Source organism: Corvus hawaiiensis, chromosome 10 (genome assembly GCF_020740725.1).
Source record: "Corvus hawaiiensis isolate bCorHaw1 chromosome 10, bCorHaw1.pri.cur, whole genome shotgun sequence".
NCBI lineage: Eukaryota > Metazoa > Chordata > Aves > Passeriformes > Corvidae > Corvus > Corvus hawaiiensis.
Window position 1 is genome coordinate 12,767,619 of NC_063222.1, and position 16,875 is coordinate 12,784,493.

Sequence of the window (16,875 nt, forward strand, 5' to 3'; positions counted from 1 at the left end):
ACACTCAGCTCACTTGCAGAGTGGAACAGTAGAAGACCGGAGGCAACTCTGTGAAAAATGTTTCTGACCCCAAAAGATATACTATTAATTTAAAACTAAAGTTAGGTTTTAGGGGGGGGGGGGGGGGGGGGGGGGGGGCGGGTTTGTTGTTGTTGGTTGTCTTTTTGGGGTTTTTTTTGGTTTTTTTTGTATTAAGTACGAAAGAACCAGATTTGATGAAAGCCAAGTAGGAGAAGAAGCTTAGAGGCCTGCATTTTGACTCACATAAAACATGACAGTATTAATGTCAGTGCAAACCTCTGCAATTTACAGGTGAGTCACTCAAATTAACGCTGAGGCTGTGACTGATTGCAGAATGTTTGAGGTCTTACCAGCAATAACTGGGTAGAAGGTAATATTTACACCTAACTGAATGGTCTGCTTCCATTTCCCTATCTGTAATATCAAGCTTCCTATGAATTTTTTTAAAACTTATGAAATTGGCATTATCTTTTGTTTGTTTTTCTTTGCCTGCTTTTCTGTTCTGTCTTCTCTGTCTTCTCTCTCTCATAAATCTTCTCTTCTTCTGTCTCTCATAAATTTGCACCATTGGCCAACTGATAAGGAATATCATAGGAACACATGGCTATAGTTGATAAAAGCAGAGATCCCAGAATCACAAAATCAAAGACTGGCTCCAGAGTCTGCAGACCTCTGGATCTCCTCTAGTTTAGTAGCCCCCTGCTAAACCAGGTTCACCTAGAGCAGTTTACACAGGATCACATCCAGGCAGGTTTTGAGTATCTCCAGAGAAGGAGACTCCACAGTCTCTCTGGGCAGCCTGTTCTACTGCTCTGTCACCCTCAAAGTAAAGACGTTTTTCTCATATTCAGATGGAACTTCCTGTGTTCAGTTTGTGTCTATTGCCCCCTGTTCTGTTGTTGGGATGCTTTAGTCCTACTTGGTCACTCTCAGAAAAAAGAAATTCATAGTGACTGTCAGAAAAGATTTTTTTCTGCAGAAAATCTTTTAAAAGATTTCATTATCCCCAATTATGTCATTTGTCTGTAATCATTAGAGATTGGCTTATGGATGAGGAATATAACTTAGCATCCCTATCAAAGTTGCTATTATTCATTACATTTTTTCTATGACATCCAGACTGAGAGGCAAGAAAGACACAGCATGGAAAGAGATTTTACACTGAAAGCAGAAATCTAAAGGCAACAGAAGAATGATACTGCTGTATATATATATATATGTATATATATATTAGGCTGAAAAAAAAAGGTGAGCTAGAAGACTGTAAAATTTTCTTGCCTTTCTGCATCAAGACTAGTATTTCTTATAGCCAATCTTTCCTTAATTCACAGCTCTACTCTGTAGAAAATGAGATGTGGATTTATTTCTACATATTGATCCTGTTTAGTTTACTAAGGTAAATAAGAAAAAAATATGATGAATTCTGATAATAATGGATGTTTAGATTTTAAAAAATTACTTACAGTAACACCACCACAATATACCAGTAGAGTATTACATTCTATTTTTCCATTAAAAAAGGGACACTTTCTTCATATCAAGACATTTACAGCATGCTTTGTTATTTCCAAACGCTACTGTGTGCAGATGAATTCTTTGGTGTCCCATTACTGCACCCATGCCATCTTCTTTTCCAGCCTTAGCCTCCTATGACAGATTTTTAAAGACATTTCATCTGTGCCTCCCTCAGCAGGCATAAATACTTACCTTAATGTCAAGTCTGAATTGAGGATGCATTTCTCCTTTCATTCTGAATTCAGCAGGGTAAAAATGACAGGCTATATTCCACCTAGAATTTGTTTGTAAAGCCAACACCTTTCCTCAGGGTCTGGTGCCTCTTCTCTATAGAGCTTAGCCTACCTCTGCGCCAGGCTCCTGTTGTGATAAGCACCTTGCAGATTTTGCAGTAAAGCAGCCACCATGCCCCAAAATACCTGATGAGCTAATTGCAGTGCTGAGAGAGACCAGCTAAATCCCCCAAAATGCCAAACAAATGAGTGAAGAGTAACCTGGCTGCTTTGAAAAAGGGGCTGGGGAAGTTCAGTGTACTTCTGCCTCATGGGCATTACAATTTAGAGCATGCAAGGTGGAGCCTGGGGAAGTCTTCCAGTGGTGTCAGCAGAGTCTGATGGGGCTGTGATGAGACTCTCAAGCACTTAGACCTCTGTGTTTGATGGTTTCTGTCTATGGAGCAGTGAGAAATGGCTCAAAATCTTTAAAGAATATATTTGAAGAGAAGTAGCATCAGGTGGCATGTGAGGGTCCCTGCTGCTGGGGAAGTGGATGAAGCAAGGAGGAAAGGGCCCTGTTACACTCCTTGCCAGCTCCTGTCATTTCTGCTCAAGTTTCTTTTATACAGAGAGGGTGCTGGGACATTGCACACAGCAATTTTTGCAGGGCTTTTGGAAACATCAATCCCCTAAGTTCTCCTGCATGTCAATGGGAAAAGTAAATTAGAAGGAAAGTTCTTTCTCTTAAGTAATAAAACTTTTATAAATGCTGGAGCAATGATCAAATACTTCCAACCCAGTCAAGCATTTCTAGTAAGTGCTACTCATTCAAAAGTCTTTAAGGGAGAAAGAATGTCTCTGGTATCTTATCTGAAATATTTGTCAAAGGCTTGCATGTCTAAAAGACAACTTTTGCCTTGCTCTTTCACTGGTTGTTATTAATAACAAAATTTCCTTTGACTTCATTGGTGTAAAATTAGTCTTTAAAATTTCCTTCATCAAAACTTTCCAGATTTATATATTACAAATCACTGATTCATCAACAAATTTATTCCAACAAAAATTTCACAGCACTGGGGATGAGAGAGAAAAATAGATAACAAATAAGACTAAATCTCACAGTCTTTAGTACATAGCATTCTCATTTAGATAAACACAAATTCTTAATTCAAAACAGCAGAATTTGGCCTAGTGACGAACTGCTTTACGATTCTTCTGAGGGAGAAGTGAAATGAGAAATCCAGTTTATATCTGCTATCTGCCTTTTTCACTTTGTCTTGGGAGAACAAACCATTTTTTAAAGTGGACTGCAGTTGCCCTTGGCTATACAAATTAGTGCTCAAAAAGGAAAAATGGTCTGTGTCCCACTTTCAAATTGTTGACATTTTGTGCTGGCAAAGAAAACAGGTCTGAAAGGAAAATAAAGGCTGGGAGAAAGAGGCAAGGCCAGAAAACGTGTAGCAGTTGGAAGGGGTAGCAGGCTGAAAGTTTGTGTGAGGCTAAAAAGAGTAGAGACAAAAGGGTTTGATAGACCCAAAGGTCATTGTAGTCCAGAATAAAATTGAGGCTGAACAGAGGCGGTGGACAATAGTGGGTCAGAGACAGGAAAAAAGTAGAGGCCAAAAGCAGCCTCAGAAGGCCAGGATGCTGGAAATAAACCAGTAATCCAAGGGGGCTGGAGGCTGTAAGTAGAGGCTAAAGCGGGTAGAAGGACAAAAACAGGTGGGGGCCCTGTGATTGCACAAATCTGTTTGTGTAAAAACTTCCCCCTGCAAGTCTCCTGGTGTGGGATGGCAGCTTGTCTTCCTTAATTCAATTTTTTCTGAAAACTGCAGGAAATTTATCTACATGAATTCATCCAACTGCAACTATTGCTCACTTTATCCTTCATACTCCTTCTTTGGAAGATGTTCTGGGGAAGCCTCTGCTTATAAACTACTAGTATTTTTATGTCCCTAGAGAAAATTAACTCCACTTACTCTTTAACTTTGAAATTGAGCCATAGCAGTGGTTTGGATTTATTGAAAAGGATTTCAATATATGTACATTGCTATAGCAGAAGAAGTGATTCTGGCCTTCCTCTAAAGAGGAAAAATGTTGTATTTGAGCAGCCATTATAAAAGCCACACAGTTTGAGTGTACTGGGAGTGGCTGGGATTGAGTTAACTTTTTCCATCGTGTCTTGTGATGGTTCTGGATTTATGATTAGAAGTGTTGATAAAAGCCCAGTGTTTTGTGTAGAACAGGGCTAGCACACTGTCAAGGCCTTTTCTGCACCAGCTTGGGTATCACTATAGAGACTTGCATGCAATGCCTCAGAACAAGAGGATTCTAGATAGAGCATTTGACAGCTTTGACACCTAACATATGTTGATGGTGGCAATGCCTTGGATGGAGGCTGCAGCAGCACTAACCACCAATCAGTGCAGTACTTCTGAGTTATTTCACATCCAGGTTTCAGATTTTAGTGGATAATCACTCTTCTGCACAGCAGGAGGGGAAGGGATGAGAATTAAGATGACTGAAGGCACTGTACCTTGAAGCAGATGTACAGAAATGGATGCTGCCCCTGACACGCCCAGCATTTAGTAGTGAAGGGCTTCTACTAAATAGCACTGTTGATTCCACCCAAAGAATTAATATTTTTATTAATCCACTGTTGCTTCCATTTTATACAAAGCCCACTGATCCCTGTCTATTAAATGAGTAATAGGCTCTTGAGAGTCCAGAGGAGATGGAACGAAAGACAAACAAGAGGGTATCGCAGGTAAGCGAGGGATTAGAATGTCCTGTGTGTGTGTGAAGAGGATGAGAGAACAGGTTGTTTCAGAAGAGCGTGCAGAGTTGTCATGATACCTTCCTGTCTGAATTACTAACACTCAAAGCCCTGTGCTGAAGGAAGGATGCAGATTTTCCAAATTTAGAAGTCTGTATAGAGCACATTGTTTTCTTGATGCTTTCCTGTGACAGTCAATTCCAGCTGACAGCAGGAAGAAAAGATATGTGCTGAATAAACCTTATTATATTAAAAGTTTCTCTTTTAATGTGCAATATCTGCATTTCTGGGAAAAAAACCCAGACAACAAAGACCAAAAAAACCAAATCAATCAAGTTTATAATAGACTGTAAAATCGTAATATTTTGCAGGAAGTAATGTCGTACAACGACATTCAGAACCTTTTGTGTTATAAGAAAGGTGTAGAAATTTATTTTATTTTAGAGAATTAAAGATGGACTAATCAGCTTCTGGTTATATTATACTGCTTTTGTTTTTATACTCTTATTTTCCACTATAGATAGGATACACAAAATGTTTTGTTTGACATTTTTAAGGGATGCATACTGGGCCTCTCAGCTTGACCAGAACTGCCACTTCTACTCAAACAAAATACAGCTGTAAAAAAGAAACAGAGAATAACAGTGACAATTTTAACTCATTTCCAAGCCATCTTGTGTGTCAAATCAAAAGTGGTGTCTCCATGTTTAAAATGTGTTAATAATACGGTAGGTTGCAAGTAAAAATAGTCCTTATCCTACACCCAGTGTGTATTTCTATCCCATTAACCTATTTCCTTAGCCTTGGGAAACCAAGGGATAGAAATGTAGCTGACTGTCTGCCTTAAACACATAAGCTGTCCACTCAGCATCCTCGGGCTAAAATAGCTGCACATCCACCTAAGCCAATTAAAGTAACAGGCCAACGAGCCAACCATCTGAAGAGTGGCTGGATAAACATTTAAGAAACTGAAAACTCCTTAAAAGATTTTTCTGGGGCAATTGTGAACAGCAAGTGCATTTATAGAGACTTTTAAGCAATTTTTAAAGAGAGGAAAGGATCAAGTTTTCAATACAGGTCAGTGCTAAGGTATTTTGACTGGCCCAGTCCTTGAAGTAATAGCCAGACTTGGGCAGAGAAAGCTGCTGTGAAGTATGCAAAGCAACCTTGAAATGCAGGAGTGAGTAGAGAGTTGAGGCATATTCCTTCACATCCCGGAAGCACATATTTCATGTTTCTGATGTCAAAGGATTTCTTTCCATGACAGCTATTCCACGTGACTAGTCAAGAGGCTTGAGTACTGAGGGGAACAGGGGCACCTTGAAAACCGGCTGTGCTTTAGATACAAACTTGAGGAATATAAACAACTTTTCAAATAGGGTCATTGTTATTGAACTCACAGCCAGAGGGCTGTGCTGATTATTGTCCTAATAAATCTCAGCTGTGCAGAGCTCAGATCAAGGTTGAGTACTATGTTGCTATGTATTTTAACTGGAATAGGAGAGCAGTTAAAGGAACAAAAGGCTCATTGGAACCATCAGATTTCTCTTTAATATATACTGTCTTGGCACTCCTCTATAGAAACCTCACACAGGGCTGTCAACCACCTTGTATTAGTAATACATGTTTACAAGCTTCTCTACTCTTCAAACTTAGAGGTTCTCCTCTTCTCCTGAAGCTTTTACAGCTCCAGTCAAATCTTACTGCAGCTAAAGAAAAGATTGTAGTGCTTTTTTCTATTGCAGAAGTATTCTGCATTACACACATGGCTGCCAAACTGCTACTGGAAATTATTGCCCCGATGGTAAATATGTAACTCTATTTTATCTCACTTAGATTTTACTCATTAGGATTCCATACTGATGTTAGCAAAAGTCAACAATGGCTTATGTTTGGTAGTTTACAGAATTGTAGGGAAAAGAGATAGATGGAGCCTATTTTTGTTAATTTGTTCTTTTCCACTGTTTTGGAGATTGAGATTCAACGTGCTGCTGTGGTCCATTGTTCCTGAGTTGTGATAGAATACAACTGCCTCAAAAGGAACATTTTCATGAGAAATCAATGAAAACCATGCAGCAGATGTACCAATAACAAAACCAAATGAATAGAGTACTGAAAGTATTGGAAGCACCTTTGGAGATACAAAATTGTAGTAGTTTGGTAGTATGAATTTCTCTTTACTGACAGGTTACCTTGAGTGATGTTTCAGAGCCTCCTAACTGAGGTCTTTCTGTGCTCAAAAGCCATTAATGTAAGTGCTGTGGTGACATTTTCCTTGTGAAGTGGCTGCTATGGGGCATGATGGATCCTGAATCAGCACCATCAGCTGTTCCCATGACTAGCCAAAGACAGACACTAATTTAATGTCTTTAACCCTCCTCCGTCTCCTACTGCTCCTCTTCTATCATTTCCATAAAGCACTGGCCATTCCTCTAACAATTAAAGAGTATATAATAGCAATTTTACTAGAGTATAGAGATGTAGCACTTGAATAGTCACAAGAGACATAAATAATTACCATTATTATACCATAATAAGTACCACCTTTGTGTTACTTCACTGTATGGTCTTTTACTGAAGTTAACCTTACTGAAGAGAAATAATTATCTGGCTTCAGTTAATTGTCTAGTGAAAAGAAATGCTAATAAATTGCCCCATTCCAAGGCCAGGCACTGCAAGAAAATCTACTTGTTACATATTTTGAAATGTTCAGTTAGCAGAAGTGGTATCCTTGACCTTAAACAGATATCCAGCCTTAGAAAATTGTGTTTAAAAAATGTATGTAATGGCAGAGTTTGCAAACAAGGAAAGATGGGTTAGATTAGACTTTTGGTGATACAATATCTTATTTTGGTAGCTGGCTTTCCCTTGAATTCTGTCAAAAGATGTTGATCATATTAAATAGCTATGATTACATCCTTGATGCTCTATTCCACTCTATGCCATAAGTATATGCAGCTCAAAGTTCTGTAATAGTTTTCAAGCCCGAACGTAGTTCTGTAGTTCATTTCTTTATGAGTTTTCTTCTTTTGGAAAAATGAAACCCAGTAGAAGATAGCATACCAAAAAAAAATGAGCCTTTCCCATTTTGGTCTTAATATGTGGATTTTATTTCATAGCAATTTTTGAATGCTACAGTTTAAACTATTTGTTTGCTTTTCCTACTGTTCTGACTCTCTCTCGAAACAAGGGGAATAGAAATGAGCCTAAACCCCAACCACACACACATATTAAAGCCAAGAATAATGGAAACTGAAGCTGAAGCACATTTCTAGCTATCATTCCTCATGGGTTTACAGCTCATCACCCAGCTCTGTTGCACAGTTGAACATTAATATGGCAATATATAGTTTGATGATGCAGGTGTGTATGTTTTGGTTTTTTTTAAGTCACTGGTCTTTTTATGAATTAATTTATTTGAAAACATTAATATTCCACCTACAGAGATACTATTAAGCCATACAGCTTCAAGAAAATATGAAGGCTTTGGCTATACATTTCTAAATATGGATTTCTGAATTCTTGCCTATATATTGAACACATTCTCTACTGAAAAATAACACTAGGAAAATACAGAGCAAGAAACACATGGTGCTATGTATAGAAGGAATATATAATGTTGGTGTAATCTTCAGGGGGTCACTATAAATAATTTCTTTTGAAGATATGTATATGTCTCTCTGTTATCTAGACTTTGTTATTTTTAAATGCAATTCAATGAAAATCAGATGAAGAGGAGAAAATTCCAGCAAGAAAAGGGCAGGAGCTATCTTAATTGAATGAAGTATTATTGCTGTTATTGGTTTGTTGGTTTGGGGATTTTTTAGCAGGTAATGCTGTTAGAACTCTGCATTGGAGGCAGTGGGGTAAATCTGGATCTTTGTGAAACATCATGCTGAATTCACCTTGTTTCAATTCCTGTAGCAGCAAATAGTCCCAGGGTTGATGCTGTGTTCTCTGTGTCTGCTCCTGAGCCTTATTATCCAAGTCACTTCCTGAGCAAAACAGGTTAATTTGGGGTGAACAGTTTCCATTGCAGGGGCTGATAGAAGCAGCACCTGGGAGCTCGTGCCTTTATCCAAACACAGGGTGTGTTCAGGGCCTGGATTGGGGCAATACATTTGTGCTCTTCTGCACACAGGGTAAATACATCATTTACTGAGCATCTAGACACTGTGATAAGGACGTGATACCAAAACCAAGGAAAACCTAATCAGGTGTAAACACCGTTTCCTTACCCCTTACTCTTCTAAGAAAGAAAAAAATACAATAAAGTAAGAATAATAAACTATTCCAGTTCCAAAACTCAGTGATGATAAGAAGACTGTGACATTTTCAAACAGGACTTCTGTGAATCTGTATTATTCATGAAGTTTTGACAAGCCCAAGAGTAAAATCCTTTGATTTAGAATAGCTTTTTTTCAGCTTTTAAGGAGTAAAGGAAATTGAGTTTCTGCAATTATAATATGTGTAATAATTGTCACTCAGTTTCTTGTCAAAGGACTGAAATAAGTGGAACTATGTAAAGCTGAACAAAAACATGGCTTATGTTCTCATGCTTTCTTGGGCCAGGCCTCTTATAAAATGGAACAATTTTTCTAAAACTAAGCTGTCCTCATTGACATCAGATAAAAATTATTCTAGGGCTTTCATGAATGGCTTTTTGCCCCATACCACAGATAGATGAAATGGATGGCTTCCAGATTAACAGTGTAGCCAAACCCTACAATTCATGGCACGGTGCAGACAACTCATGATATCTTAAAAAACATAAATTAAAAAAGAAAAATGCTAAAAGTCTGCACAAAATGTCTGCTTGCACACTGCCAAAGGCCTTTTGAAAACAGTGTCAGTTCATTAAAACTAATTTATTCTGGTGACATAAAATACTGCAAAACTATTAATGCAGATATCAGTTTCAAATTTACAGGAAAATCAAAGATGCCTAAGACTTATATCGATAAATAATCTTTTGGAACTCTTATTCCAGCTTATTATCGTATTTGCAGTTTAAATTAACTTTGGTTGCTCTGTAAAGCTTTGTGTCTTTCACAGGTTTTAAGCTGTTGGTCTTATTGACATTGAGATAACTCAAATATTTCCACAAGAGATACCAGTAAAAGTCCTGGGAGTTTCCTTATACATAATGCAATTTTTTTAATATGGCCAGATTAAGGGGCTTATTCATCCAGGGATTTAAACATAGGAGCAGGCTCATTTGAAGCCAGCAAGACTATCTAAATTGAGCAAACAAAGCAAAGTACTTAATATCTGGCATTGAGACCTAAAATAGGAATCCAGAAATAGATCTGTAACTTCAGTTCTCTAAAACTGTCTGCTAGATCATAAATATTTGTCTTAATTAAAAATTAACATTGTTATTTGAAGCTGAGAATTTCTAGTTGCCTTTTCTTTTTTGTAGTTTGTACAGTTTTTGGTATGCATATTTTAAAAAGCAAACCAAAATCAAGTTTTAGGTGGAAGAAATGCCAGCTCAGCATCTGTCTCCCTGAGCCAACTGCCCAGAGCCCAGGGTAAGGGCAAAGTGAAGACCATGGAGAAGAATTTGAGCAGCAGAACATACAGTCTCTATTTATTATCTTTTTCTACAAAACTGCAGATTACATTCAGGGGGTAAACTACTCAAATATTATTCATTCTTTTCCCTCAGATTCCCTAGAATTGACAAGTTATCAAACAAAAAGGATTACTCTTGCTAAAAAAATTTATGTTTGTCGAAAGTGATACCATAATACTATAATAGAGAATTTAATTTCTTGGGTTTAATCTGATAAAAATAAAAACCCCAACAACATTTTCCCCACCCCATAAATCTACCTGAAACACTACTAGAAGTCAGACTTACTTTTAAACTTTCTTTTTTTCACAGCCTCACTCGGAGTGTCTCTGCTCTGGGGAATCACAGGAGAACCACAGCATGAACCTTCAGTATTTGCACAACATGGTTCAAGCTCTCGTGGATATGGATGAACCTACTTGGACACCAGGGACCCTTCATGAAAGATAAATGAAGCTGCTCATGAGATCCATGCAGAATAGCTGATGTATGCCTTTTATTCAATTCACAGTTTATTTATATTTATTATCCTTTATGCTAATGCTTGTCTATGTGCATCAACAGTTCCCATGACGGTACAGTAGGAGGCATTATTCCCACTTGTTTGAGTTGTGGATTGCTTTTGAAAAAACCACAAACACAGAACAATGAAAAAGAACCACTCTTTCCAGCCCATCAAGAGGGAATACAGCAGAATCTAATGGAATATTCAACACAACAGTGTGAATGCACAGTGAATGTATGCAGCTCTCAAAATCCCTGGAAAACAGGTAAGCACAGTTCCATTCTGTGAATATTTTTTGTGACTGGGGAGTCTCACCATGTGGTATCCCTCAAGCCTGGTTTTCCTTGGTCAAGTTCCCATGTTGCGACCTTTTTTCCCTTTCCCAGACTGATTGTCTCATGTAAGGACCAGATTTTGGTGGATAAGTCAATGTTTTTTTAATCATTACAGTCACTCCAAGGGTGCAGCTATCAGGATACATTGATACTCATTTTCTAGGAATTTAAAACTTTATTGTCATTGATACAGCACCAAAGCAACCTGCAAATTCACTAAGTTACAGAGTTCTTAATGAGTAAAGCCAAGTAAAGGCTTTCAACATCTCTTCTACATCCTCACGATTGCTTCTAGGGCTCTCTATTGATTTCAGTACTTGCTGTGGCTTCCTCTACCTTGAGGAACCAGTTCTGGAATTGTCATTGACTTCATCTAGAAATTTGATTGTTTCCAAGACACAAAATCCCTTTTAAAAGATATGAACCATCCTCTGATACAATGTATATTAGTAAAAATTCATAGAATTTTCATAGAATTCATAGAATTTTTACTCTATTAAATGTTAAGCAACTAAACAGATCATTCAAAGTCAAATAAAGAGATCACAGAGGAACTGAACAAACATTAGAAGTCTCTCAGGCATTCAGGAACTGCCAAGTGAATATTCCACTTCTGTGACACCTGTGAATTCCTTTTAGGTGTATTTGAGTATTTGTAAGTACACTCAAATTCAGTGATCTCAGATTTACATGGTTGTACAAATACTGCTATTTTATTCTTTGGAATTACTGATAGTTTTGGAATAAAATTATCCAGGAACTGAAAATAGCAGTGAGGCAAAACAGCCAATCCACTGATCAAATCTGTGTTTAGATATAGCAGGGTATCCCTTTAATTTTTCATTAATTTATTAAGGAAATTTATGAGCAGTATTAAAGCATATGGTAGAACATATGGCAAATAGGCTCCACCATATGGCTGAGCCATGACTTTACCCTATTAGCCATCTATCCAGAGGCTAAGTCAGGGCTGGATTAACTTGCCATGTGCCGTGTTGGGGGGTTTACAGTCCAGACCAGAACTCTGCTGAAGTTTCTCTCCTGCCCCAGATGTGCTGCAATTATCAGCTGTTCTAGGAGGGAACAATGCTGGTTAGGGGAGAAGCAGAACTCTGCCTATCCTCATGTGTAGAGGTTGCCAGGAAACAGAATTTCTTCTGAAATCTCTGCAAGAAACATTGTTTTGGTTTCTAGAGACTACTTAGGGAAGATATGGAGCTTTTCTGGAAGAAAGAAATGCAAATGAGAGGGTTGGATCAGCTCAGGTTTAAAAAGAATTTAAACTCATTAAAGTGTAAACAAAGGTGATGGTTCTGGTTGATTTGCACAACTGCTCTTGCAAAAGTTAAATGTGCACAGACTTCTCTTCCCCAAAGACAAATAGGCTGGAGCTGAGACTTTTAAAGAACCCCCATTTAACTTCAACCCAGCTGTTCTATTTCATCTATGTGTAAATGAGAAATAGTTGTTTGGGGTATCTTTAAAAAGCAGTACATTCACTTATCTCAAACTCGTCAGTTGGGCCCTAGACACTGAAGGCATTTGCAAGGGAGAATAATTGCTCACAGCTGAGATATATAGACTTTTTTTTGCAGTCATAATATTGCATAATATGTGTGCTCAGGGTACTGATTTATCCTGGTCAAAGCACAAAATGAGCCCATTCGAACATTAGTACTACTGTAAAAAGAAATACAGAATGGCCACCATTCCCATCTCAAGTGTTAAGTCCTCATTCTGGATTTCCTAAAAACATTTCCTGTTCAAATACAGAAAGAAACAGGATAGAAAATTAAGTGGAAACATTTGTTTTGTGAATAGATAACAAAACTGAAATAGGAGGTATAAAGAAAGCTATCCTCAAGTTAAGGCTGTCAAAGCGGCTTTTGTTGGTTTGTAAATGAAAGCTTATTCAGCTATTTTTTCCTCAATTAAATATATGAGGTGTCCACAGCAACAGCCATTTTGCAGGATGCCTATATCTCATGATGTTCTGGATATTGAGCAGCTGAGAAAGTGGAAAGGGAAATGCAATAACCATAACACAGGACTTTAAGAGTACCTTCTAGGGAAAGAAGTAGTACTTACTGCCACAGAGTAACAATTTTCTTGACAGTAATGCTAATTTTAAAAGTTTTGTTTATTTCTAAAGAAATTATGCATTTCCTTTTCTGTTCTTGCTGTCTTTTGTTGTGTGATATGTGAATTTTAAAAGATAATTTTACATAAACATTGAAATAAAAATTCAGATTTTTTTCAAGTCATCATGTAACAAATCTAGCTTTGCAGCAGGTAGAAGTCCTTTCCAAATCACTGAAGTGACAGCAGAGATACTAGTTATAGGGGCTGAGGCTCTGCAGTCAAACTGTTAGACACGCTGGTAAAAGAAATTTTAAAATATAGTTTCTCTAGCGTGGCTGTTGGTCACAGCTCAGTAGGTGTTGTGCAAGGGAGAGAATGCAAGAGCTACCTAGAAAATATTTTAAAACTTATTTTGATATTTATGTTTGCTGTCAATTATATGAGGACTGAGTACTACACCTTCCTGCACAGAGCCCATATGTGTCTGGCAGAGCAGGGAGCAGCAGAAGTAAAGGGTTAATCCAAGCCCTTCAGTTACAGAGAAGAGAGCTTTGACATAAATTTTGGTGCTACATCTGTATTTATAATTTAAACCCCACCCAATATTGTATCATAGAATCACAAAATGGTTTGGGTTGGAACCCACAACAATCATCTGGTTCTGTGCAAGATCCTGGCCCTGTAAATCCAGTGGCAATATAAAACCTGATATAAATCTGCAGTGTAGAGAGGGAACAGTAGACAAGGATTTTGGTCAGCATTTCTAAGGCAATTTTCTCTCACAGCCTTTCTTCCAGACACTCTTTAGCATCAGGTTGATATATGCTGAGATAGTCAGTATATCTTTCAGATTCCTCCAAACATCTGTATTTACCTTTCAGCATTTCTGAACATGACATGGGGAAGGATACCAGGTATAGGGAACTATTTGTGTGCACCATGTTCCTATATTTAAAAAGTGACTACAAAGCTGGAGACGTAAGGAAAATTTTTCACCGTGAGAACAATTAACTCTTGGAATAATCTCCCCAGGGAAATGACAGATCCCCCAACACTGGACACTTCTAAGATTTGCCTTGACTGGCTGCTGGACCATCTTGTCTAGACAGTGCTTCTCCCAAGAAAGGTTGGACCAGATGATCCTTGAGGTCCCTTCTAACCTGTTGTTCTGTGATTCAAACCCCTTCAGATATACTGGTGTTCACCATGCATTTCTGACAATTCATGTTAGAGAACAAATTCAGTGGGTATAAACTGAAACAGGTGAAGAACAGTGTTTCTGAGATCACCTGGAGAGGGAGAGCTGATTTGGCACAAAGCTTAGCTTAGCTTGTGTAGTCTGCAACAGGAGAGGCTAAGAGAGGACATTCTTGCTTGCTCTAAACATTAGAGACACAGGGGAGGTGGGGAATGGCTGCTTAGGCAGGAGGGCAGTGCTGAACACAGAAGAGCATTTCAAAATGCTGAATCTAAAAGCAATTTGAATGAAAACTGGAATTAGAATTCAGTTCACTGTAAGAAGGTAAAAAAAGAGCAGAAGATAAATGAGTAAAACAATTTTGTTGATAGCTAATGTAAAGCCTGTGCTGTGTTATCTTTTAGTGTCTATAAAAGCAGCCCTGTCCCATTGCTCCTGTTGCTGGGTGATTGGGGTGCCTGTGGAAGATCACCCTTGCAGCCAGGGTGAAGCCAGTGTTAAGGTGCTGTTACCAGCAGGTTTCTGTGTGTGTGTGAAATTGCCTTACAAGTGGACAGGATCAATGTTCGCACCCTTGGGATACGGAGCAGTGCTCAGCCACAGTCAGATGTGCTCCCTAACAGGTCTGCAGACAAGGGCTTTACTCTGAGCTGAATTCCTCTTCCTCTTTTTCATTCTTACAAAACAAACCATGAGGTCCTGCATACTCTTTTTTCCTCTCATACTATTAAATTTTCTCAGAGACCTCTCAGGTAGCAGCCTTGAATGCTCAGTTGGAATAGGTGATAGCTCAGCAAATTTGTGAGCTAAATGCTACATATTTGTACCATACCTGTGGTACATTGTGTTCTCCATAACAAAATTAACTCCTTTTCCTTCTCCTGTATGAACAACAGGTCATCCTCTGCCCTGTTATGGCTACAATGTCAACAACAAATTTGAGCCAGGGACAGAGCTGTTAAGCCCTGGTAAGATAACTGAAGCATGCCTTTCTTAGATATGAAGCAAATGTATCTACCCTAGAGAAGATCTGTTACTCTATTTTTCCTCAAGCTAATTGGAGGTTTGTTTTGCAATGTCTTAGCATGGCAGTTTAGGTACTAATGCTGTCACACAGGTCCCATAGACTCTAACAAGAATACAACACACCTGAAAATACTGAGTGCTGTGAGTGATATTTCTGTTGGAATTCATGCTTACCACAACTAACTAGCTAAATACAGGGGATTCAAAGAGAGGATTAAAATGATCCTGTCTGACAGGAATAGCTACAGGCACTTGTATTAACTGGATTATTAATCTCCATAAAGTACTGAATAGCGAAATAGAGTTTTCTATATTTTCAGAGATAGTATTCTTAAAGATGTCTGATTTTTCAAAGGGAACATAAAATGTGACTGAAGCATTTCCATTAAGGAGAAGACAGGACCTGCAGGGTGTTAAACTAGCTCTTTGAGAGGCTGAAAATCTCAGGAGGGAAGCAGAGCACAAGCCACTCTCAAAGTTCTAGAAATTGATTTTCTTTTCTCTCCCTTGCTGCATTTTACTAACTTGGGTATTGATGACATACATGCTATTTTAATGGTCATGTCCAACACAACAAAACACCCATGAACTGTATTCGAATTAGTCTTTACCATGTATGAATAAGTTCTACAAGTCTTACCTTCAAAAAATATAAGTTTTATAGGCTACCCTTAGGTATTAGACAGCTATATCTGTAGCTATAATAAAAACAAAGAGTGGCACTAGCTGATAAATTGACATCTAGACAACTATAGCTTTTTGAGAGGGTTGCTACAATGTTCCTCATCATGAAGTACCCTTCAGAGTGGAGCTGCTTGACCTAGCTTTGCAATGCTTCCTCAGCCAGGTTTTCTTATGGAATATGTTTACTCACTGGTTATAAAGATTTGGCTGAATAAGGACTGTATAATCTGGATACTTAATCATGGAAGCTGCCTTATTTATAATATTGTTTCTTATCCAGATTGTCAAAAGAGTTGGTAACCTGACAAATATTCCCACTCTGTAACTATTAACAGTCAGGTTAGAGAAAGCAGTCTGCAAAAACACCTGTACAGGAGCTGTTGAAGCCCAGATCAGCAGGATGTTGCTACAGGTAGTGTTAAGGTTAATGTGAACGTGATTTAGCATTTCACAGAATTTCCAGTTATCCAGCAGCATCTACCTGATAATCTCAGTGTCTCTCAGCACAAAGTCAGTTTGCTGCTACTGAAAGTCACAACAGTAGAGTAACTTGTGTGGGACATGAACGCTCCCGAAGTCAGGACAACAGAACCTCCATTTATAAATGAAAGGCAATAAATTTTCCTTAACTTTATCAGGAATTATTTTTGAGCAAATGCATGATCCTCTATCCCTGTGCTGTATTTCTGCTCAGACACTATGAAAAAAACCAAGGGAATATTATCAAGCCTTACTTCAGCAGGTCTCACATGCCTGGAGAGGAGCAGACTATCACTAAATCCATTAAGGTTTGCTCAGGTGAAGAACTGAACTGATACTTTAAGCAGAAAGCAAACTATGGCAGTGACAGGCAAAGAAAGTGCAGCAGTAGAGTTGTAGTAGGCAAAGATGCTTTGCTACCAAGGGCATGTCATGCAAGGTAATTGAGGGTATGAGTGGA

At 38.3% G+C, this 16,875-nt stretch overlaps 1 protein-coding gene across 5 annotated transcripts in view; it reads left to right on the plus strand.

Annotated features, from left to right (window-relative positions):
* The window catches only part of DAW1 (dynein assembly factor with WD repeats 1), a 249,458-nt gene that overhangs the window by 223,706 nt on the left and 8,877 nt on the right, over window positions 1-16,875 (plus strand). For 4 of the 5 annotated variants that reach the window (XM_048314894.1, XM_048314893.1, XM_048314892.1 and 1 more), the window contains 2 exons: window positions 10,418-10,592; window positions 10,670-10,875. The gene's annotated coding sequence lies outside the window, so the exon portion shown is untranslated. Of the gene's footprint in view, window positions 1-10,417; window positions 10,593-10,669; window positions 10,876-15,121; window positions 15,194-16,875 lie in introns of all 5 variants that reach the window. The other variant, XM_048314895.1, reaches the window with a different exon arrangement.